Source organism: Nannospalax galili, unplaced genomic scaffold, assembly GCF_000622305.1.
Source record: "Nannospalax galili isolate Female #2095 unplaced genomic scaffold, S.galili_v1.0 scaffold278, whole genome shotgun sequence".
Classification (NCBI taxonomy): domain Eukaryota; kingdom Metazoa; phylum Chordata; class Mammalia; order Rodentia; family Spalacidae; genus Nannospalax; species Nannospalax galili.
Window position 1 is genome coordinate 3,471,906 of NW_008347536.1, and position 26,747 is coordinate 3,498,652.

At 39.3% G+C, this 26,747-nt stretch overlaps 1 protein-coding gene across 12 annotated transcripts in view; it reads left to right on the forward strand.

The window, feature by feature from the left end:
• Sytl2 (synaptotagmin like 2) overlaps nucleotides 1-26,747 on the forward strand; it is a 117,691-nt gene that overhangs the window by 5,165 nt on the left and 85,779 nt on the right. The window contains exon 1 of one of the 12 annotated variants that reach the window (XM_029568821.1): nucleotides 3,579-3,798. The exons of the other annotated variants lie outside the window; for them this stretch is intronic. The gene's annotated coding sequence lies outside the window, so the exon portion shown is untranslated. Of the gene's footprint in view, nucleotides 1-3,578; nucleotides 3,799-26,747 lie in introns of those variants that run through there. 12 annotated transcript variants of the gene reach the window in all.

A 26,747-nucleotide genomic window follows, 5' to 3' on the forward strand; every position in this document is an offset into this window, starting at 1 on the left:
ACGGAAATATAATGAAAGCAGATTATTTTATCCCCCAAAAGTCACATATTTCATTCAGTCAGTGCTTGCCCCTTACGTTACAAAGTGCAGTAATTTTCCTTAGTGCCCTTTGGGCACATGGCCCTGTGCTAGAACTTTTGCAGAGTGTGGGAGAGGCACATGACCCTACTTGAATAATGTGGCACTGGAGGGGGTAGAAGGACACAGAAGACAGGAGAGAGGACACAGCTGTGGTTGGAATAGGAATGTGATAAAAAGACTAAGGTAGGAAAAGATTGTGCTACCAAGGGCTTGAACTGTGTTGTTTAATGCTGCATCCAGAGTCTGGCACTCAATAGGAGCTTACCAAAGTATTTGAAATTGAACAATAAATGAATAAATGAAAGCATAACTGAATCATTCTATTGAAATGAAGTCTGCTGCAGCATAGTGCAATGCCTCTCTGATGGTTACAGTGACTTCTTCAAGTATGTAAACACAAAACACTTTCCCAAGTATCATTCCTCATATTAATGTTGGAAATAAAAGATGGTCAAAATGAAAGCACTTCCTAACATCATACCTTTCCTTCCATTTTCATGTGTGTGTGCTATACATGTATGTGTACATACATGTTTGCATGTGTGTGTATGGGTGTATGTGAATGTGAAGGCCTGAGGTTGATGTGAGGAATCATCCTTGATTGCTCTTCCACCTTATTCCGTGAGGCAGGGTCCCTCAACCAAACCCAGAGCTTGCCAATATGGCTAGTCTCACTAGCTAGCTTGCTCTGGGTATATCCTGTCTTTGCCTTCTGAGGCTGGTGCCCACCTAGGCTTTATGTAGGTTTTGGGGATTGGAACGCTGATCCTCATGCTTGCAAGGCAAGCACTTAATCACTGAGCCATCTCCTCAGCCCCTAACATCACACTTTATAGATACTTTGTAGCTGCCAATAGAAATAGATTTGGTTTATTATTCCTAGGCCTTCTTTCTACAAAATTCATCAAGGAATATTTGCAGGGTTGGGAATGTAGCTCAGGGGTACAGTGCTTGCTTTGCATGCACAAGACCCTGGGACATACCCCAGCATGTACAGAAGCACAATGGTGCAGGCCCATGCTCACACACTGAAAGACATAGCAAACAGTTCCATACATGCATTCTGAGCTAGAGGAAGAAAGAAAGGCATCACTTGGCTTCTGGGTGAACAGGGATTTCTTTTTTTCCCTTGCATTGTTTTACTGTGAGTTTTTGATGGAACTAAATTGACACCATCAGCTTCTGATCAGACAGATGTGTTTTGTGTGGCCATTACTCATGGCCACAGGCGCCTGGGCTTTCCTGCCACTGCCTGACTCACTTGGTTAAAACACATGGCTGTGAGGCTGAGGGCATGGGCTGGAGCCCAGGCCAGATGAAGTTGCTCAGTCAGATCTCTGCTTTGACCACTCTGGGTCTCTTTGCCAGTGATCTGCCTTGGAAAGAAGATAGATGTGGCAAGTGAGATTCTTTAGGGCAGATTCCTTACCTCTGTTGACTTTAGACTAGTCATTGAGTTTGGGAAGACAGGGTCTGTATTTTCAGTTTGGTATTTTTCAGGATGTATGCTAGGGGTGTTTCAGTTTTACCATCTTGGGACATGTTCAAAAAGGGCATCTTGAGAACTTTGCTGTTCCGAAATCCTAATCTATTATCATGTCCTACAATCTCCATGTGTCCTTGCTTTGCAAGGTTACAGAGAGACTTGGATGAGGTCATCTATTGAATGAAAATTAGCAAAAACAAATGCTGTTGCTGAGTGGTTGGCCAAAGAGCCATCATTTTAGAGTCCCTGCTCCATGCCTATCTGGGGCCATTTCTGATTGAACTAGTTTCTATGTGACAGGATCAAGGTAATTTCTGAGGAGTTAAACCCACAGATAGGTTCACTTTGTGAATGCAGCAGGGCTCTGTCATTGATCGTGTCTCGGAGTTGTCATTGGTTATATGAGATTCATCTTCTTTAGTTACTTTAAAAGTATTACACTCAGTGTGGGGTGTGTCAAGTAGCTAATGCAACATGTCGCATTTTATCTGATTGCTTTAGACTGATTTTTTTGGACCCTCTGATACAGGTGAATGATGATGGTCATGTCTGACATTTATTGAGCACTTAGGATGTATTGGATATTATTCCGAACACTGTACCTATATGAATTTGTTTAATTATAAAACAGTTTATTACTGATACTCTTTTTGGTGCCATTCATTGGAAACTGAAGCACAGATAAGTTGTCCAAGGTAACATAGCTAATAAAAGATGTAACACAGATTTGAACCCAGGCATTCTGACTCCAGAGCCTGTGTTTTGGATCATCAAGAGACAACTCAATATGCCTGCATCCTGCTGTATCCTAGTGGTATCCTGCCCTCTTGTTCACAAATACAGGAAATTACAAACAGTTCTAGATACAGATAGAAAATTCACAGCTTGACCAGTGTTTAGACCACACAAAAGAATACTTGGAAATGGCTTTGTTGTAAACATTTAGGAAAATTAGCTACAGAGATAATAATGATTAATGATGTTTAAGTAATTCAGGAAATATTTAAAAGTGACAAGAGACCATAAAGCAATGAATCAGCAATGTGATGAGCTATTTAAGGATCAATATTGGTGCTCATGAGATGGCTCAGTAGGAAAAGGTGCTTGCTGTCAAGCCTGAGTTCAATACTAGGGATTCACATGGTGGGATAGTTATCCTCTGACCTCTACACACCTGCTGTGACATTCCCCCATCCTCCCACATGTACAAAATAGATAAATGTTTTAAAAGAATCAATACTGATGTTCTAGTTTGTTTCTCCATTGCTGTGACAAAACACTCTGACCAATACCAACTTGGGGAGGAAAGGATTTACTTGGCTTACATTTCTTGGATCACAGTTCATCAGGGGCCCCAAGGTAGGAAGTTAGAGCAGGAACCTGGAGGCAGGAGCTGGAGCACAGGCCATGGAGGAATGCTGCTTACTGGCTTGCTCCCCTGGCCCCTGCTCAGCCTGCTTTCTCACTCAGTAATCAAGAAGATGCCCCACAGACATGGTCACAGGCCAGTCCAATGGAGGCAATTCACCAATTGAGGGTCCCTCTACCCAGGTGTGTCAAGTTGACAACTAAAGCTATCCAGCACAACTGATTAGAGAGTTAAGTATTCATGCTATTTAATTAGGTAAAACACATCATTTATGGTTCTTAACTTAGAAGAGGGGGAAAAAAAAGGTTTCTTTCTTTTCCATTCCTCTTGCTATACACAGTAACCGGAACATGGCAGTAAGCAGGATAGCTATTATTTGCTGAGTACAGGCTCTGTGTCATTCTCTTGCTTATCTAATTGCTAGGAGTACTCTCTGAAGTAGATGGTAATTACCCATTTTACTGGAGAGGAAGTGGAAGCACAGAAGTTAAGTATCTTACTCAGGGTTATAGAATTAGTACCAGACAAAACAAATATTTGAACTCAGGTCACTTATTTTAACTTTACCATCCAATCCTGCCTTTTGGTGTGGGTGGAGTGGTTCTTTAGAAGAACTAGGCTATATTTATGCCTACTGAATCCTGGGTGGAGACATTGTTTGGCTTAAGTCTCATACTAGATTGTATTTGAAATTGAGACTTCTCCAGAAAACTTGAATGTATTTCTGTTATCAAGAGAGCTGTGATGGTGGCCTAGACATAATCTTCTCAGAAGGACCATGTTCTTCTAGCACATGACAGCTGCTCACTGAGTGGCAATACCTCTGTGGCTGAAGTACGTATCTTCTGACTCTGGAGAGCTGGTAAGCTGTCTTTGTCTCTTGTTTGATTTCTGGAAGACTTCTAACCATCTTTGATTTTGGTGTGTCACTGTTTGATGGATGAGAGGGAATATGCCAAAACGCTTGAGTAAAAGTGAAGTTGATCTTCATTCTGCTTATGGTAAGGGATTTTTTTTTAATTAAAGATTTATTTAGCTGGGCATGGTGGTGCATGCCTTTAATCCCAGCACTCAGGAGGCAGAGGCAGGTGGATCTCTATGAGATCAAGACCAACCTGGTCTACATAGCAAGTCCAGGTCAGCTGGAGCCACAGGGAGATATTGTCTGAAAAAGAAAAAAAAAAAAAGATTTCTTTATACCGCTTTCCCTAGTCAGATCTCTTGGATATGACATCCTTTCACACTGCTTTATATAGGTTGGGTATTGCCTGTCTGAATTGCTTGGGACCAGAAGTGTTTCAAATTTTGAATTTTGGAATGTTTGCATCTCTACGATGAGACATCTCAGGATGAGATTCCCCAGTCTTAAACATGGAATTCATTTGTTTCCTATGCACCTTATAGGCATGGATTAAAGGTCATTTTTAATATGCTTTGTTTTGACTACCACCAACCACTGCAGGATGGGAGTGGACTTTTCCACTCAGCATCATATTGGTATTCAAAAGGATTTAGATTTTGAGGCATTTTGGATTTTCAGATTAGGAATGCTCAGTCTATAAAATGTTCTCTCAAGTCTTTTTGAAACAACACACACATTTCTGAAAATATAATCACTATGGTGTTGATCAAATCCTAGGGGTTGCATTGTCATCTGATGGTTAATAACAGACAGTTTTGATATGCAACCACAGCTAGACAGCCAGAAGCTGGAATTGTGATGCATGATGGAGCAAAGCAGTAGGCAAGGACTTTAGTAAAGAGAGGAGTTCTGGGTAGTATTCATGGCCAAATGTGAGTCTGGAAAACCACGTTCCACAAAAATCTATCTGTAGTAGAATAAAATTGGCTTTGGAGTCAGGAACCTGGAGTTTCAACTTTGGATCCACTTCTGAGTTGTTTAATTGAGCAGATCAATTAAACCTAGACTCTCCAGGTCTGTTTCCTTTTCTGAAAAATTGCTTCATGATCTCATAATGCAAGAAATGCGATAAAGAACATATTAAACAAAGTAACATTGTACCTTTTACAGAGTTATTTCTCAGTTCCCTTCTATTCTTTTGTGTGTATAGCTATGTTCATATGTGTGTGTATGTATATGCACATGGATTCACACTCACATGTTGTATGTGTCTGAAACCAGAGGTCAACACCAGGTGTCTTCCTCAAGCACTTCTCTAACTTAATTTTTGAGACAGGGTTTGTCAATGAACCTGAAGTTCACAGATTGTTGAGTCTGACTGGCTAGCAAGTCCCTGATCCTCCTGTGTCTACAACCCAGTGCTGGGATTATGGGCATGCATGGATCCAAACATGGATCTTAGGGTCCTCATGTTTGTGTGGCATGTTACTGACAATTATCCTCCTAGCCCCTTATTTTCTTTTCTCTTCTTCACCACCGCTTTTTTCTTCCCTTTCTTCTGGCTTCTTTTAGCTGTTAAAGGTGAGAACAGTAAAGTAATGCTTGTGGTACATTGTGGTGGATGTTCTAGTAAAAACACAGTTTATTGTTAGATTGCAGAGAGAGTGACTGCCTAGGAAAGGGAGATGATAGGTGAATTAGATCTGTAACAGATAAACTAGATTTATGGCTGAATAACATTTTGTTAGGTTGGGAAAAGGAGGTAAAGTTCAGAGGACTGATTGAAAGACATCACCTTCAAAAGCATGGAGACAGGAGGGAACAGGGAGCAACTGCTGAGTTGGCACATAAGCAGTTACGTGATGGCTGGAGGAACTGCTAATGTGGTAAGGTGACAAAGGTGAAATCAAGATTAAAAACTTACCTTTGTTTTGAAACTACAAAGAAGTTTCTCAATATTGTGAATGAAATAACTAAATTTGGGGTTGGAGGGATGGCTCAGTGCTTAAGAGCACTGATTGCTCTTGCAGAGGACCTGGGTTCAATTCCCAGCACCCACATGGTGGCTAACTACAATCCATAACTCCAGTTCCAGGGAGATTTGATACCTTTTTCTGATCTCTTCAGACATTGTAGGATACGGGTGTACTTACATACATTCAGGTAATACACTCATACATGTAAAATAATTTTAAAAAATAAGAAAAAATTTAATTTTTTTAGAGCAGTACCACTTCCAAAAGTATGGAAGATAGATTTGAGGTTGATTGGTGAGCTTGTTTGGAAGGACTTGTGGATACAGATGAGACACCATGTTTTAAAGTTTTTTGATAAAAGGTAATAGTATATGCTATTTAATCCAAGATTTCTATAGGAAGGTACATAATATATTGAGAAATGATGACCCTATATACCAATTTATATGGATCCCATTGAAACCAAATATTTCCAAAAGATAAGTATGTCCTGCCTTGGAGCTAAGCTTATTTGATATTTTATTTATTTATTTGATTAATTGTATATGTATATGGTATATGCATATGTGTGTGAAAATTTATATTTACCTAATGTAGAGATTGAACTCAGGGCTGCTAATGTGCTAGGCAAGTGCTCTACCAATGAGCTACATCCCTGCCCTTATTTGCCATTTCAAATAAAGAGCATGGGTGTGCTTTTGGCAAAATGTTTGAGGCTGAAGCCCAGAGAGAGTATCTGAGCCCCCTTTTCATACCTCCAGAATTAAGTTTAAGATTCTAGGAATAGCTACCCACTGCATGCTGAATTTGGTCAGTGAACTGTAAAATTTCTTATGCTTAATATGCACTTTTATGGTTAGCAGCTTCTGAATTTTCTAGGGGGCGGGGAGAAGCAAAGAGTCTTGGGTTATCAAGCTATCATCTATGAGAAGCTGCAAGACTCTGGGTGGTTCTTCTCCACAAGCTGCTAGGAGAAGACACAAGTACACACAGGTATGCATTTGTGTGTTTCTAGGACTGTTTGTTTTCCAGAGTGTTGTCTGCTTTATTCAGACCACAGGGAAAACCTGACCTATACCTGGAGTTCCTTAGGGAAAGCCACTGGGGAATTAGCCTTGGTTACTTGAGCTCAAATGTGAAAGCAATCACTTACTTCCCTGTAGGAACCAAAGTATGGCCTGAAGCCAAGGGTGTGGAGGAAATGTAACTCCATCTGTCAGATCCTGCCAAGGACAGATGTTACCCTGGCATGAACTGAGCACAGGTGTTTGCTTGAGGTGTAAGCAAGTAAGGGCTGGGTGGATGTGTTTGCTTTTACCCTTTTCTTTCAGACCTTCCCCAAGATCACTCTCTCTCAGCAGCCAGGAACTAAACACGAGTCTTACTGATACCCAGTGCACAGGGTGAAAGACATACATGTTCAACTTCTAGAGGCATCCGTGTTGGGCTGTTAGAAAACCAAGCCTTTAAGCAGACCTCTTTCCTGTGCCAAGACCTTCCAGTGGTGTTAATCATGATAGTTCAGTTCTGTGATAGATTCTGAATTTGTCTCCTTTGAGACCAAAGCACCATAAGTGATGAAAAGTGAGTGGGAGTGGTCAGGTTCTTGGGATTGTGCTTTTAGATTTCATCATCACCTGATGGTGTAACAAGCAAATGTTCAATTCTAGTTCAGTATGCAAGTATGGTATGATTGATTTGTCTTTATTGAAAAAGTTTTGCATTTCTTTAAAAACTATTATTAAACAACGAGTATTTGTTGATGAAAGGGACAGCATGCTCTAGTGGGATGGATATCAGATTTAGAGATGAATTAACTCATTCAACAAATACTAAATGTTTACCATATGCCAGAAATTGTTTGGGGCTCAGAGTTCAGTGGGAAATACAGATATCTATCATTATCCTGCTGTATGATGTTAATAGTCAAAACTGAGCAGAGAAGTAGCCAGATGGGAGGAAAAACAGGTGTTATGGTAGAGTTTCGTGTAGGAGGAGACTTGGATGAATACGGGTCAGAAAATTGAAAAGGGTGGGAAATAATGGACATAGGGTTATCATCAAAGTGGGGCTGGCAGGATATGAGGCTAGAGTTGGAGTGCACTAATTAACCATAAAGAACTTAAAAATTGTTTTTATTTATTAATTATATGTGTATGAGTGTATTACCTGTATGTGTGTAAGTGCACCTGTGTCATGCAATGCCTGCAGAGGTCAGAAGAGGGTGTCAGATTTCTTTGGAACTGGAATTACTGACCATTGTGAGCCACCGTGTGGGTGCTGGGAACCAAACTTGGGTCCCCTGTAAGAGCAGCCAGTGCTCTTAGGCACTGAGTCGTCTCTCCAGCCCCCTGTGAAAAGCTTTGTACCACCAAGACTGGGTATTTGTTTTAGTGGAGTTTTACTCTTTTTTGTTAAGCTCTTCTTGACCCTGTCACCTACCCTAGCATTCTTGTGGTGAAATACACAGATCTGTGTATGGACTCTTAACCACTGGGCCATCTGTCTAGTCCTTCAATAAATGATTCTTAATTAGAAGTTTTGAGTTTTTGTTCTCACATGAGCAGGAAGGAATTAATTTAGCTGACCTGAAATGGCTCACCTGTTAGAGGCCTACTTGCAATGTTGACTCTTGGCTGGTTTCTGGATGTGGAGAGGGTTCCTCTTACTGCACATGGTAAGAGTAGTTCTCTGTACCTAGACTGTGTGAATGGTATGGTTTATACTGAGTACCTGCTTTCCTTCTGGGAATCCTGAATGTGGGTACATGCTTAAATGACCATCTCCCTAAATAACCCTGTGCGCTGAATCTCTAAGGAACTCCTACTTCCTGACATTTCATGCATGTTGCCACTGTTTGCTCTTTGCTCTGTGTGACCACTGGCAAGGACCCTTGGAAACACAGGCCTGTTCTTTCCCCTGACTTTACTCTATGTACTTTTTTCTTTGCTGACTCAGACTTGAATCCGTTAACTGTGATAAATTCATAGCAGTGAGTGTGACTTTATGTAATTCTTTGAAACCTGAGGCTGGTCTTGAGGATTCCTTCAAAACATCACAGAATGCCACCAATTGTGGACCCAAACTATTTATTTGTTTTTAATATTGCAATTATTATCATTTAATTTTATTTTTAGCTTTGTGATTATGAAAGACTCAGAGAGGTTACTGATCCTTCCATGAGAGAGGAGCCCATGTCTTAAGCCCGTGTGTATGGGGCAGGGGAAGAAGTTCTTGCAAAGCCTTCATGATGTTTTGCCATTTCATAAGCCAAAGCAGATTTCATCCTTTGGAAATAAAGGTCAAGCTTTGAAATCCAAAACGTTGGGAGCGTTAGAGTCTGTGATAATCTTTTTGTTTGAAAGCAAAGTGAAAATAGGAGGGTTCACAAACACGACCACCACCAGCAACCTCTGAGCTAGAATCAGCGGGTACAGATAATAGTGTGAAGTAGGGGATTGAATAGGTGGGACACAGCCCCTTGGGAAGAGCTGTGCATCAACACACATACTCCTTAAGATTTGATTGGACTGCATAGGCTATAGTTAACAAAACCAGAAATAATAAAATGAGTAACACCTTTTAATATCATATTTGTATACAGATTTACAGTTTTCAAAATGCTCTCACAAAGTACCAACATATCATTTGATGCCAAGATATTCCTAAATAGGTAGATAATATTATTGGTTCAAAGGGTCAAACTATGATTCAGAAAAACTGAGTAGCTTGACCAGACCGACATGGTTAGTTTGGGACAGAGGCACTCAACAATTCTAGTTTTAAAATCTAGATTTTAAATTAAGGACTATGAACTGTCTTAGAATTGGGATTTGAGTTTTAAAGTATGTATTAGTCAAGCTTCAGAAATGAAGGATTTTAATGAGGGGTTGAAAGATTAAAAGCAAATTCTCTACTCTTGCTGTGTGTATCTTATGGGGAGAGAAAACAGGTGGCCTTTCTGTTCTGGACACTGTATTGGGGATGAGGACAGAAAGAGACAGCGCATCTGAGATGACTTGAGGCCCATTCTTGTGCTCATGGTGCTCTGCAGAATAAGGTGGAAGTGGTACCCTGGCCCACCACAGGACCTGGCTGCAAAGAAACTGTTGGAAGAGGCCTGGTTGCAGTTTTCACAGCATCTCAGGTGCTGTCAGAGTTTAAAAAATATCAGTTAGCAGAATTAGGTTCTTAGACAAATTAGCTCCAATAATTAGTTTCAATTCCCTCTTATTATTTCTGTATATCTAAGTTAAGCCCCTTGGGGACAGTCATTGACTATGTAGAGCTTCTACTGTGTGTCTAACATAAAACATTTCATTAATCCTCACAAAAAGAGATCAGCCTTTGGAACCAAAAGTATTTGGGAGCTTGTATCTAGTCCTTAAAAGTTTTAGGATTATCTCTTTGGGGTGGGGGGGGGTGTTAGAGTACCCAAAAGCCCCATAAAAATAAATAAATGAAAGAAGAAAAGAAAAAAAGTGATGGGGAGATATGGGAAGTGTTGGAAGGGAGAGAGTGTGCATGGATTTGATCAAAACACCTTATATGTATGTATGAAATTTTCAATAAAGTTTTTGTAAAAGTTAGAGAGAGAGAGAGAGAAAGAAAGAGAGAGAGAGAGAAGAAAGATCGCACTGTGAGAATCAGAGAAGTTAAATATTTGCCCATGGTCACGCAGCTCATCACTGGTGGCCCTGGTAGTCAAGCCTAGACATCGCACCTGAGTTAAGTGATTTCTCTTTGCTGTGCTGCCTGAGAACAGCAGGGAGACTTCATACAATCAAAACCACTCTTTCTGATTAGCTGACAAGTGGCTGAATCTTTTGTTCTGTTTTTGTTTTTGAGACAACCTCTCTCTCACATTGACTAGAACCCACAGTTTTCTTGCCTGTGTGTGTGTTGCACATGTGTGTGTGTGTAGGTGTGCTCACCCATGTGTGCCAGGCCAGAGGTCAATGTAGTGTGTTTTTCTTTTTTATTCTCCATCTTTTTTTGAGACAAAGTCTCTGACTGAATCTGGATCTCACTGTTTTGGCTAGACTGGATGGCCGGTGAACTCTGAGTAGCCTCCTGTCCCCCACCCTCAGCACTGGGGTTGCCCCTGTGTGCTATCATGCCTGGTTTTTTATGAGTGCTGGAGATCTGAACTCAGGTTCACATGCTGTACAACAAGTACTTTACCCAGCATCTTCCCAGTCCCTGCTCTATCATCTGGAATGCTGGCTTTCTAAGTGACTAAATCTTACCTGGGCCTCAGTAAATATTAAAGCTCTTCTATTAAGAAGTATAAGCTTAAAAGTTAAGAACTTAAGCTTAGAAGTCACAGAGAAGGAGCTGTCCTTAACGAAGACAGTGCGTGCTCAGTGCCTGTGAATATTTCCTGTGAATATTCCTGGGTCCTGAGGAATTCAGAGTGAATGCAAGTGTTCCTAACTCTTCTCAGGTAAGAGGGCCAGTGGTAGTCTCTACTTGTTGACTTCAGAGCCAGCTTACCTGAATCAGCCCTTCCTGCTAAAAACTTATCACTTGGGAATAATCTGCCTCATTAAAATGTAAAAGAGAATTTTATATTATAGAACTGTAAGAAAGAAGAAAGTGAATCATTTGAGTACTCTCTACTGTTCTTGTTAGCGTCATTCTGAGAAATGTATTATGTAGCATTTCTTTAAAATAATCAACATATTGAACAAGAGATCCACCTTGGGGTAGATCATGGGCAAATAAATTCTAGTCTGACACAGTGCTGGGAACAGACTCGGGACACAATTAACATTTGTTAAATGGTTACTAGTGAGACTCCCAGGTCTAAGCATCCTTTTTCTTCTGCACAAAGAGCAGGATAGCTCAGGCCCCAATAGTGTGCTCTGGCTGCTGGTGGCAAGGCCCAACTTTTCTAGATCAAATGGTGAATGAGGGGCTGGGTCACCATCATTTCAAAGAAGGAAATGCAAACCTTTTGGGGGGGGAGTGGGATGTGATTTTATTTATTTGGGATACTGAGAGTGTAGTTAGTAGTGTGAGTAGTGATATCAGGTAACACTGTGATAGTATCAGTGGACCAATGCTAGACACTAAGTCCTTCACACATAAAGACTCATCTAATTTTCATACTAGTGAAATTTTACCAGTGAGGAACTCAATAATTTGTCAAAAGTAACTCAGAAAGTGGAATTTTGGGATGTAACTGTCAAGACTGCAGCACAGCCCCTTGACTTTTTGGTGACATTGAAAAGGAATTGAAACCTAGGCATTTAAAAAGTACATTGATCATCTCCCCCTCCCTCCTCCTCCTCCTCCTCCTCCTCCTCTTCTTGTTAGTATTATTAAAAGAAAAGAAAAGTGCAATGGCTCCACTTTCCATGAATTTGTGGAACAATTCCTGGAAATTCAGGTTTTCTTTTATCTTTTTTGTAAACCTCAAATTATTATTCATACTTTTTTTTCAGAAACAAATGACAATTGATGCTTGTCTTATTTTTTATATGCCACCTCAATCTACCGACAAATTTATAACCTTTGAGACACCAGGCAAAGAGTAGAAAGGAAGCCCAAATAAGCAATAAGACTATGCAAGCTACAAGTTGCCTCACTGGGGAGCCAGTTCACGGAGGTCTGCCAAGCTGGGAATTGAGATGCTCCTCAGTCATGGAGGACATTCTGTGATCTTGAGGAAACATGTTTTGCTATTTCTTTTGTCCTTTATTCTATTTTTGTTTGCCTATGGTGTGTATATGCACATTTGTGTGTGCATGCATTCATATGTGTGAATGGAGGTGCTTGTGTGTGGAGGTCAGAGGCCATCCTCAGATCTTGGTCCTCACCTCCCCCTACCCCATCTCCTGTCTCTCTGTCAGAGTGCTGGTATTGCATATGTCTTTCTATATTCCTGGCTTTTATGTAGCTTATGGGGATTCAAACTTAGGGCCTTGTGCTTTCATGGCGAGCACCTTTACCCACCGAGTCATTTCCCAGTCTTCCTTTGTCCTTTAGAATTCACACACTTGCCTTTTTATTTTTGTCTTTGGGATCTGGAGATACAAGAACTGTGATTTCTTTCTTCTAATGAATCACAAAATCAATTAATGATGGAAAGCACTGGCTTCTTCTCTTGGCATATTTACAGTTGTGTTGGACTTACTCCTCAGACCACACAGTTATTTTTAATTAAATGTTTTTCAGGGTTCATATTTGCATGGGAGGAGGATACTAACAGTAACAACATAGAAACACACACTTGTCAAACTCCAGCCACAGATTCTCTAAACTTTTATTTGGCAATAGAGGTTTTTCATTTTGGTGGAACTAAGTTATGTGACAGCTGGGAGACATTCACTGTAGAAATGCCAATTTCTTTGCCTGTTGAAACAATTTCCATGGCAGGAAGTATTGACCATGACTTTGATTTCTAAGGACAGATTTATAATAGATTGGATATGAGAGATATAAAAATTTCATGAATGTTATCAAAATTTCAGATATCTGAAATGTTTCTCTATGTATATCTGAAAAAAAATGTGACTCAAAGTCCCCAAGGAAGAAAAAGAAAACTGCTCAACTTTATAACATGAAAATTTACAGTAAGAGTTCTCAATTCTTTTTTTGTGGCTATTTGTATTTTATAATGAAGGAGACATGATAACATGAAAACTAGAAATTTGGGGCAGGAAAACAATTTGCTTCTTTGATCTCTCTTATGAAATTATTTTTACTTTTTGGTTTATTGAGTCCAAAAGATGTTTGTTTGAAGAAGATAAATCTTTCAGGAGACTTCAAGGTCCTTAGTGTGACACATTTCATAGGAGCCCCATTCAGAAATGTTTTGCATTAGCAGCTTAGAAAGCTAGGCTAAAGGTTGAGAGGGAAATGATTGGTGCTGATGTGGACTAGAATACAGAAGGATAAGGAGGATTTGCTAGCCTGTCCCTGTCACCCTGACAGGTGGTCTATCCTGAACCATCCCAGAAGCATAAGAGGGAGGAAGCTCTGTTGTTGAAAATCACCCCTCCCTACTAGACACTAGCTTGTGTGATGGCTTCTCTGGGGAATTTACATTATCTTGAATGATTCAGAGTCTAACCCTCTAGAGAGCAGCAGGCTTTCTTGAGACCCACTATCTCTCTCCTATCATCTTTTCATTTGATTTCCTATGACTCATCCTGAGTACATCAAATTTAGTATATAGTAATTATCTATCTTACAGAATTTACCAATTATGCACTCTGTTTAGTTTAAATCTTTTTAACATATTCTCAACATATCAAAGTCACCAGTCCTCTCCAAGCTTTTGTATCCTCAGAGCAGCTGCTAGAATTACCGAAGAGTGGGGTTGGGAATCATGGGTTTTTCCCAGCTACAAGAAGTTGAGATGCTTGGGTTGGCTTAGTTGCAGAGCACTTTCTTAGCTTCCAGCCTAGGATTAGATCCCCAGCTCTCTCCCACCCCAAGGAATAGAATTTGAGAAAGCAAATGGCTATTAACTCATATATTCCCTTCCCTGTGAGCTCAAAGTTTAGACATAAGAATGCACACAAATTACTTCCAACATCTTGCCAAACACACGATTCCCTTTGGGACCTGGATTTAGGCTAGAGCAGCAGAGGGAGGGAAGTGGGCATATGGAAGACTCTCCCAGTATGTAACCAAAGAGCTGTGGTTGGCACATTGTTGGAAAGCAGTTGTTAGCTGTGGACAATGGACAGTGCAGAAGGAAGCAACGGATGACAGATTAAACCACAAAACTTGGGCAATAGAGGCTTGGTCTTCCTTTAGACCAGGAAATGTACTTAGAGGTCACCTTTCCCCATCCCCAATTTGCAGATGAAAAAACCGAGGCAGAGTCAGGTTGAAGGGTAAGTACAGGTTCGACATGCTAATAAGACACATCTTTGGATATTGAATTGGTGCTTGAAATTTGGTGTTTTCCTATGGTCCTCTGTCCTGAGTCTCTAGTTCCCTAATCATTGCAAGGTTGATGCTAAAATATTCTACCCAGTGTAGTTTGAGGGCTCCTTTTTTTCTGGAAATTTCTTCAAGTCTACATAATTTTCTTGCTGGAGAGCTATAATTAAAGATTATTATGGAAGGCACTACAAAAAGAGTAGTTACTGAGAGCTCTTTCTTTGGAAGATACACATTTGTTCATTTGATCGTTTCCTTGCCCGCAGGTGTCTTTTCACACTGAAGTGATTTCTAGGTCCTTTGTGTCCCCCCCCCAGCTGTTGGACTGTGCATCTTAAAGTCACTAAAAAGAGGAGTGAGAATCTTCAAACTCGTTTTCTGTCTCTAGCATATGAGAAAGTCCAGCATTTGGCAGGTTTAGGTACTTAATAAATTATTGTTGAAGAGAGAAATTGTGGTCTTCCCCCCTTCTCATGTCGTTATAGAGCTGGAAGGGAACATAAAGACAATCACTCTACCTTTTTATTTAATGGTGTGAAATAAGTGAAGGATAGAAATATTTCTAAAAGTGATAGAGGTAGTACTGGGGTAGGATAATGTCATTTTGTTTCTTGATATGAGATAGACCCAAGTGAAATAGTAAACTCAGTGCATCAAAATAGTTTACATGGACAATTTTTAATAATGGTCCAATGTAACATGCTTTAAGGATCTGTACTGTATGCACCTTAATTTCAGTAACAGCAGTAACAACTTTGTTCTTCTTTCAGAATGCACTAAGCATCTATTAGTGTAACTTAGGGTTGACATTGGAGCACTTGTTCTGAATCATTCGATCTTAGGTTTACATTTTTGGTTTTTCTAGATTGACATTTTATTGAGTATAAAATGGAAATAACATTATATGCATCACTTTTAAAAGAGTGTTTTAAAAAATCAAGTGAGATGATTCTTTGAAGGGCTGGCACATACTAAGTACTTAGAAATATGTTCAATTTCTAATTGAATTAATAAGGAAGAGACAGACTCATCAAGCTTTACAAGTATATGATGCTTCTGGAAAGCAGATGTGTCTTTTCTGATATTTGTAGGATATGCCACGCCTACATTATTATATGGACATATCTTTGTATTCTAGTTCAGAGGCATCTCCTAATATAGGGAATAAACATGGAATGGTGTTCTGTCTTTGGAGTCTGTGGCTTTTATGTGTGCCCATATGTCATTCAAGATCATGAGGTAGAAGCAAAGCAGACAAATGTGAATATGCAGGCAGGAATGGTGAGCTCCCAAGGGGAGGGACCTGTATATGTCACCGGCACAGATGATTCCTCTACCATTTCGAGCAAAGGCCAGATGCATAGTGTGGCTCAAATGTTGTTGCCTGGCCAATGACTTAATATATTCCTTAAAAACTGGACCTGGGATGGCCCATGTTTGTCTATTCGTACCTCATGGATCAGCAAATATCTTCTCTGCCTGGGCTCAGAGATTCCCATGTGTAAAGTATCTGTCAGATAATTCCTCATAATCTATGACGCATCAAGAACAAATATATTTTCAGACAGCTGCACACTTGGGCAAAGAGTTACCACCCTGGGTAAGAATGGGCTAAAGCACTCCCAGTCCTAAGAACAAATAGCTTCCCTAGCAGGATCATAAAGAGGCACCTCTCCTCCCTTTCCTCCTACTGCTCTTACAACTCAAGTGTTTTCCTTTCTATGCTGCCTATGGATGGGACCACTGCATGAAACCATGCAGTGGAGGAGAGCCAGCCCAAGACAAGTCGTCTTGAGAGGGGCTTTCAGAATACCATCCTAAATGCCCTTAGAGCTTCCTGAAATTTCCTCTCCCCATTTATTTACTATTTTGTATGTGTATGAGTGTATTGCCTGCATGTAGATAGGTGCACCCTTGTCATTCAGTGCCCATGGAGATCAGAAGAGGATGCTGGATCCCCTGGAACTGGAGTTACAGATGATTGTTAGCTACCATATGGGTGCTAGGAATCGAACCTAGGTCCTTTACAAGAGCAGCCAGTGTTCTTAACTGCTGAGCCACCTCTCCAGCCTGGTCTTCCCATTTATTTAATCATCCTTTTACATTTAGTTTGTACACATGACTTTTGCCATTATGAGTGGAAACACATTTTACTCTTTAGAAGAGGGTACTGGTCACCATTTATAACTGATGTGAGTGCCTAAAGGTATCTATGGTCTAAACAACTACTGAGAATTCAGTGAGGTTGACATCAAGCATAGCCTCTTATGTACAGCATGCAACCTTGCTTTCCAAAGCAACCTTGCAGAATGAGTATCTCAGGACTCGTATCTTTAGAACACAGCTTCTTAAACTGTGGGTTGCAGCTTCATATAGGGTCATGTAATTGAATGTGGGGATTTTGAAAATTTGACAACAGTAAAAGTTTTTCAATGTGCAGAAACCGAAAATTAATTCAAAATCAAACGTACTGAATCCAGGGTGTTTTTGTCGGGGTTCACCCGTGCCACATAGGGTGACTTCATGGCAGCCTTGGTTGTATACATAACTGTGCACTTATATGTGTGTGGGCATGTAGCTGTGTGTATTAAGTTCTATACAATTTTATCACATAACTCTATTGCCACTGGCAAGATAATGTCTCGTTCTGCCAATACTGGATGCCCCCGTGGCTTTCACCTGAACACATGCTTCTCCTGCTTCCCCATCCTCAGCCCGTGGTGGCCGCTAATATAGTGTCTATTTCTATAGTTTGCCATTTCAACAATGTCATATAAACTGAACCACAGAGCATATAATATTTTGGAATTGTTCTCTTTTACATTCTGTAAAATTCCCTATGATTCATTTAAGTTGTATGAATCAACAGTTCATTCTTTTTTATTGCTTGGTAATATCCCATGGTATAGATATACCTGAATTTGTTTAACAATTAAACCCATAATGTTGGGCCTATTTTAAATTCTGAGTTATTACAAATGAAGCTAGTATAAATAAAAACTTTAAACAAGTGGATCTTTGTGAGTTCAAGGCCAGCCTGGTCTACATAGTGAGTTCCAGGACAGCTGGGGCTACAGGGAGACCCTGTCTCAAAAGGAGAAAAAAAACCAAACTTTTAAATAGTATTTTATTTTTTTATTTTAATTTTTTGTATTTTATTTTTAAAATGGTATTTGTGTCTCACCTTAGGCAGAATGTGGAGTGGAAGTCCCTGTCACTCCTTCCTTCGGGAGATTTCATTCTTTCATTTAGCACTCATTCAAAATATTTTTTTGAGTTAGGTATTACTACATTTACATTCTACCAAGACATAGATGAATGAAAATTATCTTTGTAGACTCTTGGGCTTCAGTAGGTATTTCTTATTCTAATTCACCACCCCCACTATCCTCCCCATTCCCCATCCCCCTCTTGCTGATCCTTCCACACCCCAAATAGTCCCTCTTCCAGTTTTCAGGCTACATATTCTCTTATTTTCCACCCCCTCTTCTTCCCCTCTCCTGGGCCCCTTTCTGCATTCATGACCTGTAAAGACACACACACACACACACACACACACACACACACACACACACACCACACACACAGTATAAATTTAAATATACATTTTGCGTATGAGAGAAAACATGCAGTATTTTTCTAAATTTGGTTTCTTTCACCTAACGTAACAATCTCCACTTGCACCCATTTTCCTGCAAACGTTATCTTCTTTTTCTTTATGACTGAATAAAATTCTAGGGTGTATATGTGCTACATTTTCTTTATCTACTCATCTGTTGTCCATCTAGCTGATTCCATTTTTTTAGCTGTTGTGAATGGTGCATCTGACCTTCCAGGCATTCATTACACAACACAGGTATACTTACATATTATATATATACACACACACATATATATATATACATATATATGCAGGAGGGTACTATTGGGTGTGTAAGGGTTCTGTTTTTTATTTTTTTGAGACATCTCAGCACTGATTTCCATAGTGGTTATACCGTTTACAATCCTACCAGCAGTGTACAAGGGCTCCTTTTCCCATACATCATTGCCAACATTTGCTGTCGTGTTTTTTGTTTTTGTTTTTTGTTTTGTTTTGTTTTTGATAATAGCTATTCTGACTGGGGTGAGATGCAATCTCAAAGCAGATTTAATATGCATTTCCCAGATAGCTAAGGACGTTGAACACTTTAAAAATAATCATTGGTCATTTGTATTTCTTCTTCTTCTTCTTCTTCTTCTTCTTCTTCTTCTTCTTCTTCTTCTTCTTCTTCTTCTTCTTCTTCTTCTTCTTCTTCTTCTTCTTTTTTTGGTCTTTTTGAGACAGGGTCTCCTTGTAGCCCCAGCTGTCCTGGAACTCACTATGTAGACCAGGCTGGCCTTGAACTCACAGAGATCCGCCTGCCTCTGCCTCCCGAGTGCTTGAGAACTATCTGCTCAGATTATTAGCCATTCATTTACTGGATGATTTGATGGCGTTTTTGGTGTTAAAATTTTGTAGTTTATTTTATTTCTTAACCATTAATCTCCTGTCTGATGTACATTGTCAAAGCTTTTCTCCCACTCTGTAGGGTGTCTCTTTACTCTACTAATTGTCCCTTTTGTTGTGCAGAAGTTTTTTTTATTTCATACAGTCCCATTCATCAATGTTTGGAGCTCTTTCCTTTGCTGTTAGAGTCCTTTTCAGAAAGACTTGCCTTTGCTTGTATCTTGAAGTGCTTTTCTTATTTTTTTTTTTCTCTCGCAAAGTTTAAAAATTTCAAGTCTTACACTGAGGTCAATCCTTTTGTAGTAATTTTTGTAGGGGATAAATATGGCTCTAGTTTCATCCAGTTTCCCCAGAACAATTTATGGAAGAGGCTGCCTTTTTCCCTAATATATTTTTGAAAACTTTGTTGAAAATTAGGTGGCCGTAGCTGTGTGGTTTTCTGGGTCCTTCTATTCCATTGGTGAACATGTCTGTCTTTGTACCAGTGTGGTACATTCTTGTCACTATAGCTCTGGAATATAATTTGAGGTCAGTTACTGTGATATGCCTACCATTGCTCTGTCTGATTGGTATTTCTTTGGTCTTTTTGTTTCCATATGAATTTTAGGATTTTTTTTTTCTAGTTCTGTGAAGAAAGTCATTGGAATTTAGATGGGGATTGGATTGAATTGGAAGACTGCTTTTAGTGATAAAACCATTTTTTAGGCATGGATTTTGGCAATCCATGAGATGAGCATTCTTCCATCTCCTCATGTGTTCTCTGATTTCTTGGTGTCTGAAAGTTCTCATCATAGAAGTCTTTTGTCTTCTCAGTTAGGCTCAGTCCTATGTGTATTGTTTTGAAGCCATCGTGAATGGGATTGCTTTCTTGATTTCTTTCTCCACAAGTTCATTATTGGTATACAGCAAAGCTACTGATTTTTATATGTTGATTTTTGTATCCTTTTACTTCCCTAAATTTATCTGATTTATCTGATTAAGTCTTCTGTTGGCGTCTTCAAGCTCTTTTAGGTACAGCATCATACTGTCAACAAATTTGGATACTTTGAGCTATTTCTTTCCTATTTATATGTTTTTATTTCTCTTTCTTCTTTATTGCCTTAAGACTTTGAGCCAGATGTTGAATAGGAGCAGAGAGATTAGATACCTCTGTCTTGTTTCTGGTCTTATAGGAAACATACGGGCTGATTGTGAATACCCTTTATTATGTTACAGCATGTTCCTTCTATTTATTTGCTTCAGGTTTTTATCATGAAGGTGTGTAGATCTTTGTCAAAGGTCTTTCTGCATTACTGAGATGATCATGTGATTTTTGTCCTTAATAAAAATTATGTGCTCTAGTGTATTTATTGATTTACATATGTCTATGATTCGAATACACAAAAATGATAATATATTTCCCTTGTGTCTCGACCTATATATTAGTGCTATTTACCAGCTAATATGTAGAAACTAATTCAACTGCAGACCCTAAATTTGAAGTGAACAAGCATTACAATCTCACTAGTTCTCCTTTTTCCTTTGGTATCCCATACTTTTTCTTCTCTTACATTTAAGAAAAAAAACAAAACAAAACAAAAACCAACCAACCAGAAGGCACACTCTTGTCTTTAGATAAAAATTTCCCCTCACTTCTCTGTTAATTTGCTTATTCCTTTGTGCAAGCATTCATGAGGTTTGCCACACTCTTTCTTTCCTCTTGGTGGCTTTGGCTTCCTAATGGGAGAATAAGGCAGGAGGAATTTGAGGCATTCAGTGGTTCAGGAGCCCTGAAAGCTCGAGCTCTATTTTCATACCAGCTCCGACATTTAACTTTGGCAAAGTGTAGTCTCACTTTATATAACTTTATCAAGTATCTTTCATGGAGAGATGTTTCTTTTCCCTCTCTGACTTGGTCTATCAGCAAAGGTGAGCATTCTCTTTGGGTTTATGAAGAGAATTTCTGCCCTCAGGTAATCCCAGCACTCTGAGTGAGAGACAGGAGGATCTTGAATTCAAGGCTAATCTGGGCTACATAGTAACACCCCATCTCAAAAGTACAGTTACCTTGTGAAGGTATCTGTCATGGAACACATGGATTTTGTGGCTGAGCAGTGCCCATCAGTCAGTAGGAGGTCTTCTAGGGCTTCTTGGAGAAGTCCAGTGAGATCTACAGGAAGAATTTGAGCTAGAGATTAGAAAATGAGCCAAGGTAGGGAGTCCGTAAGAGTCAGAGATAAAGGGGGGAAGACAAGCCGAAGACTATAAAAGGTATAACCCATCCTGTCTGCACATCGTGACTCTTGCACTGAAAAAGTGTGGTGTCAGGGTCCAGTACCAGTACACTGGTACTGCACTGTGCCGTTAGCTCTTCTCTCTGCCTGTTTATTTCTTTGTAATATGCTTACTGTATCACATTGTGAGACCAAGGAGGTAATGTACATAAAGTGCTTAGAACAATGTCTAGCATATTTTAAGTGATATATAAACCTTTGATAGCTTTACTATCAAATTATTAAATATTAACTGCTTATGCCTAGTTTTCTATTTATCATAGAGAACAATGGTATAAGGATTTGGAAAATAACAATATGTTTCTCCTGTTCTCTTCTCACCACAACACAAAGCACTTCTATGACCCCAGATGTGTTTTACTCACATAGCAATCAAGCAATCAACTCTGCAGGACACCCTTGAGTGTCCTCTCATTCAGTGCTGACACCATCTCCCTGGAGATGGCATCAGATCCCACAGCTTGAAGGCTCAGTCCTACAAGACTGCTTTCACTTCAGATGACACTCGCAAATAAGAGGTTGTCACCTATGCTTTGATGGATTGGCTATAAATTGGGGTTTCTACTACTTTCTGCTTTAGCTTGACTGATTTGTTAGAGCATCACACAGAACTGAGTGATGCACTTTGAGTTTTTACCTGTTTATTATAAAAGATACTGATGAAAGGTCATATGGAAGAGATATGTCCAGCAAAGTATGAGATGAGGCATGGCACTTCCACTGGCTCTTTTGTGCACAACCTTCATGGGTATAGCAACCCTGAAGCTCTTGAAACTCAGCTTTTTAAGGTTTTTATGTGCTTCATTGTGTAGTCAAAATTGTTTAAATCATTGGCCATTGGTAGTGAACCTAACCACAGTTTAGGGAGTAAAAAGTTCCAAGCCACAATTATGTCTTGGTCTTTCCTGTGACCTGTCTCCAACTTAAGGCTACCTAGCAGTTACTAACCACTGGCCATCTCATTCATATACAACAGACACTCTTACTATTTAAGAGACTTCAAGGGTGTAGGACCTGTATATTAAGGAAATGCTCACATAGGAACATTTAATTTAGCCAAAAAACATCCCACTTTTAAGAAGATCCTAAACACCACTGACAGAATGACTACAAACTCTGGAGTGGTGCCCCTCTGGGTTTTGAAATGGGATGAGTGTTATTCTCATAAGTTGCAGCTCCATGATTCACTGTAGCCAAATTCTGCGGTGGTTTAAATTGTATTCTTTCTCCAGTGTGAGTTAGAGTGCTTATTGTTGGGAGGTGGCTATGGGAGAGACCAGCTTTCTCAGTGGTTTTATTTTGTAAATGAGGGGATGGAAGCTTCTGAGTTTTCATCCCCTTACTGGGCTGGAGAAAAATTGACTTTGCCTCTGTGTTACACACCAGTCTTCTGCCTTCATGTCCCATCCCTACAGTGACATGTACCTAATGAGTCTTTCTCGCAAAGCATGTCCTTAGGATAGATTTGTCCATTGTGCCTTGTTGGCTGAAAAACTTAGGAATGTTGTCTGCTTTGTCTGAAATCGTTATGGATTAGATTGTTTCATCTCAATATTTTTATCTTTCTGCTATTGCTTGGTAGTTTTTTTAAGATTTGCCCCCTTTAGGGTAAAAAAAGATTTTGTGAGTATTACTTGGTTCTCATGTTGAAATTTTTCAAATGAAAACTTGAAATCACATTATGACACTTTAGCTTCTATCTATCTATCTATCTATCTATCATCTATCTATCTATGTCTATCATCTATCTCTATCTATCTATCTATCTATCTATATATCTATCTATCTATCTATCTTCATCATCATCATCATCATCATCATCTATCATCTATCATCTTTCTATCATCTATCTATCTATCTATCTATCTATCATCTATCTATCTATGTCTATCATCTATCTCTATCTATCAATCACCTATCTATCATCTGTCTATCTATCATCTATCTTATCATTTATCTATCTATGTATCTTTTATTATCTATCATATATTTATCTATCTTCTATAAATCATCTATCTATTGTCTATCACCTATATATGTATCTTTTATTATCTATCATCTATCATTTATCTATTTACCTATCTTCTATCAAGTATCTATATAATCTATCATCTATCTATCTATCATCTATCATCTATCTATCATCTATCTATCATCTATATCTATCTATCATCTATCTTTTATTATATATCTTCTATCATTTATCTATTTATTCACCTTCTATCAATCATCTATCAGTCATCTATCATTTATCTATCTATGTATCTTTTATTATCTATCTATCATCTATTTATCTATCTTCTATAAATCATCTATCTATTGTCTATCACCTATATATGTATCTTTTATTATCTATCATCTATCATTTATCTATCTTCTATCAAGCATCTATATCATCTGTCTATCTATCTATCTATCTATCTATCTATCTACCTATCAATCATCTATCTATCCATCCATCCTCTGAATAAAGTGCCATGCTTCTGTGGTTTCCCTAATGACCAGTCTTTCTCTACTCTTACTTCTTGGTCACTTTTGTTTGCTGTTTGTTTGTCCGTGACTGTGCAATCATCAGGATGAACCTATCGTCTATCATCTATCTATCATCTATCTATCTATCTATCTATCTATCTATCTATCATCTATCTATCTATCATCTATCTACAATATTAGATGCAATATTAGACAGAACTCAAAGAGGGGTTTATCCTCTTCAGTGAAATGAGAATGATAATCACATTCCCCTTATGGTGTTGGACTAAGGTCTGGGTTAAAGAACTATAAAGCAAGGTGGAACTTCATGAAAACTGTAACAATGACCTCACATATAATGCTGCTGTCATCCTCCCAATATGCAGCTACATCAGAATCCAAATAAGCCTTGTTAGAACATTCTTCTGTAGGGCCAGAGTACTTGATTATTTTTACTCCCTAGGTACCAGTTTGATGGCAACAACCCTGACCAGCTTTCTCTGTTTAATAGATGAAGAATTTCTAGGATTTTCCAAATTTTTTCAAATGAGAGAGGTTAAACATGATCCCACTTTTTAGAGAAATTAAGCACTACTGAAAGAACACATACATGTATGGTATGGTATGGTATGGTATGGTATGGTATGGTATGGTATGGTATACTAGGGTGTGGTATAGTATGGTACAGTTGATAGAGTATTATGTGTAGTTATATTCCATCTCACTAAGCTAACATTAAGCTTTTGCTCCAAGACAAGTCTTCAAGTCCCCATTACTGAGTATCTGCAGAAGGCTTTGCTGCCTTCAGGAAGGCTGAAAAGATGCTAGAAATGAATCTACTCATCAGTTTGGGAGCTCTGGTTCTCTTTGGTTATTGCATTTGCTTCATGTTTAGAACTGAACACTGGTGCAATAGAAGAGTTTAAATTTCTTTTGTTAGAAGAGCCACTTTCAGCTTCAAGTCTAAATTCCAAGTTTGTTTCCTGGGTAACATGATCAAATGGTCCTGTCCCCACAATAGCCCCATTGTTTGCCAGTTGCTTAAGGATGGGAGTGAAGGAGGATTTTTAACAGTCTCATCATACCCTATATTGTATGAATTACACCTGTGAATTTCATCTATTAATAACTGATGTTGGTTATGAACTAAAAGTGTAGTCAGAATTCTATAGGGTTAGCTAAAGGCTTACTAGTAGGAAGTTAGACCTGTAATTCTGCTAAGAGTAAACCCTAAGATTATTACTTAGGTTCCCAATGAAACGCAGGTCCATAGATAACTTAGATCTTGTTCTTCTTTGTGTCTGAGGGCTTTTCCTTTCAGATCTCCACTTCATTCTACAGTCTCCCTACTGGAACTTTGGTTGGTACATATGGAGCTGGGATTGTGTGACTAAAACTTTCCGTGATTTTGAGGCTCTCTCATCACCTTGAAATCTTTCCCAACCTTTTCCCTCCTCTCCCTTCCAGCCTCAGGAACAGGGCTGCTCATTCTTGAGCTTTGGTAACAGCAAATGTAGTTTGGGAAGGCAGGCTTGTTACACAGGCATGTGACTGGTCACACTCACAGAGGGGAGTGCCTTGACCGGCAGGGCCAGCTGGCTCGGATAATTACCATAACCATCAGGAATGCCAAGGTCAGATGTTTTCATCTTGGTTTACTGGTACAGATCATATACTCAACCCCACCTGAGCTCTCTCACAGTACCTACTATGAGTGCCAAGGGAAAGGCAAGGCTTAGAGCTGTTTCTACTCCTGGGAAAGATATACATGCTGATGTATGATAGTGGCTAAAAGAAATGTCCACTTAAATGGAAGACAGTGCACATTTCTGTATGTATAGATATAGAAATCCTTTTGTTTTTATGTACTCCACCTTTTCCAAAGTAGTGCCATGATTCTGTCTTCTGCTTTGAACTTCGCGGGGTAATTGGTCTAAAGTCTAGCCCTGCCCAATTCAAGTGAACCCTTACCTCTTTCTAGTTACTGCCCTGAGCCCTCATTTCCCTGCTAATCACCCAACAGACACTTAAATATATCCTGAAATCCTTAATTTCCCTCCTTTCCAAATACATGGTCTTCTTAATTCTGTCACCTGACACCTATATGAGCTTGGATAAGCCATTTCCAACCTCTGTTTTCATGTCTACAAAAAAGATTATAAAGACATTTATTCTTCCCTGTTCTCCTTCCTTCCTAAAGTTGTTCTGATTTGTCCTCGGTGCTGTGTAAGCCCTCAACAGTGTGCAAATGGAGTGGTTTAGTAGTGCTCTAGGTCAAAATCTTCTTGACAACAGAAACCAGGTCTTCCTATTTAGTAGTTCAGTCTGTTGTATTTCGTCTCATCCCAAACAGAGGGCATTCTTAGTAAGAAGGGAAAGATGGAGGGAAAAAAGGAGGGGGCTGGGGTTGTAGTTCAGTAGTAGAACATTTGTGTCATATGCTTGAGGTTCTGGGTTCAAAGTCCAGTCTGGGAGGGAGATGGAGATGGAGATGGAGAGGGAGAGGGAGAGGGAGAGGGAGAGGGAGAGGGAGAAAGAGAGAGAGAGAGAGAGAGAATTTTTATTAATTGTTTGTGCCCTGTTTTCCCAGTTAGTCTCTTCTTACAGCTATATGATATGAAAGGTGCTAGATTTTTGCACTATGCAGTAGGATGACAGACTTTTCTTGAGCATTCTAAATAGTCCGTCTCTCCATCTCCTTATCTTTCAGCTAGCTTGGTGAGGGTATTGGCATTTACTCTGTCCTTTGATCTGTGACCACGAGGAAAAATGATATTGGAAGGTACTTGATAGATCAGAGTACAAACACCTCGTTTTACCAGTATGGTCAGCCAGCATAGT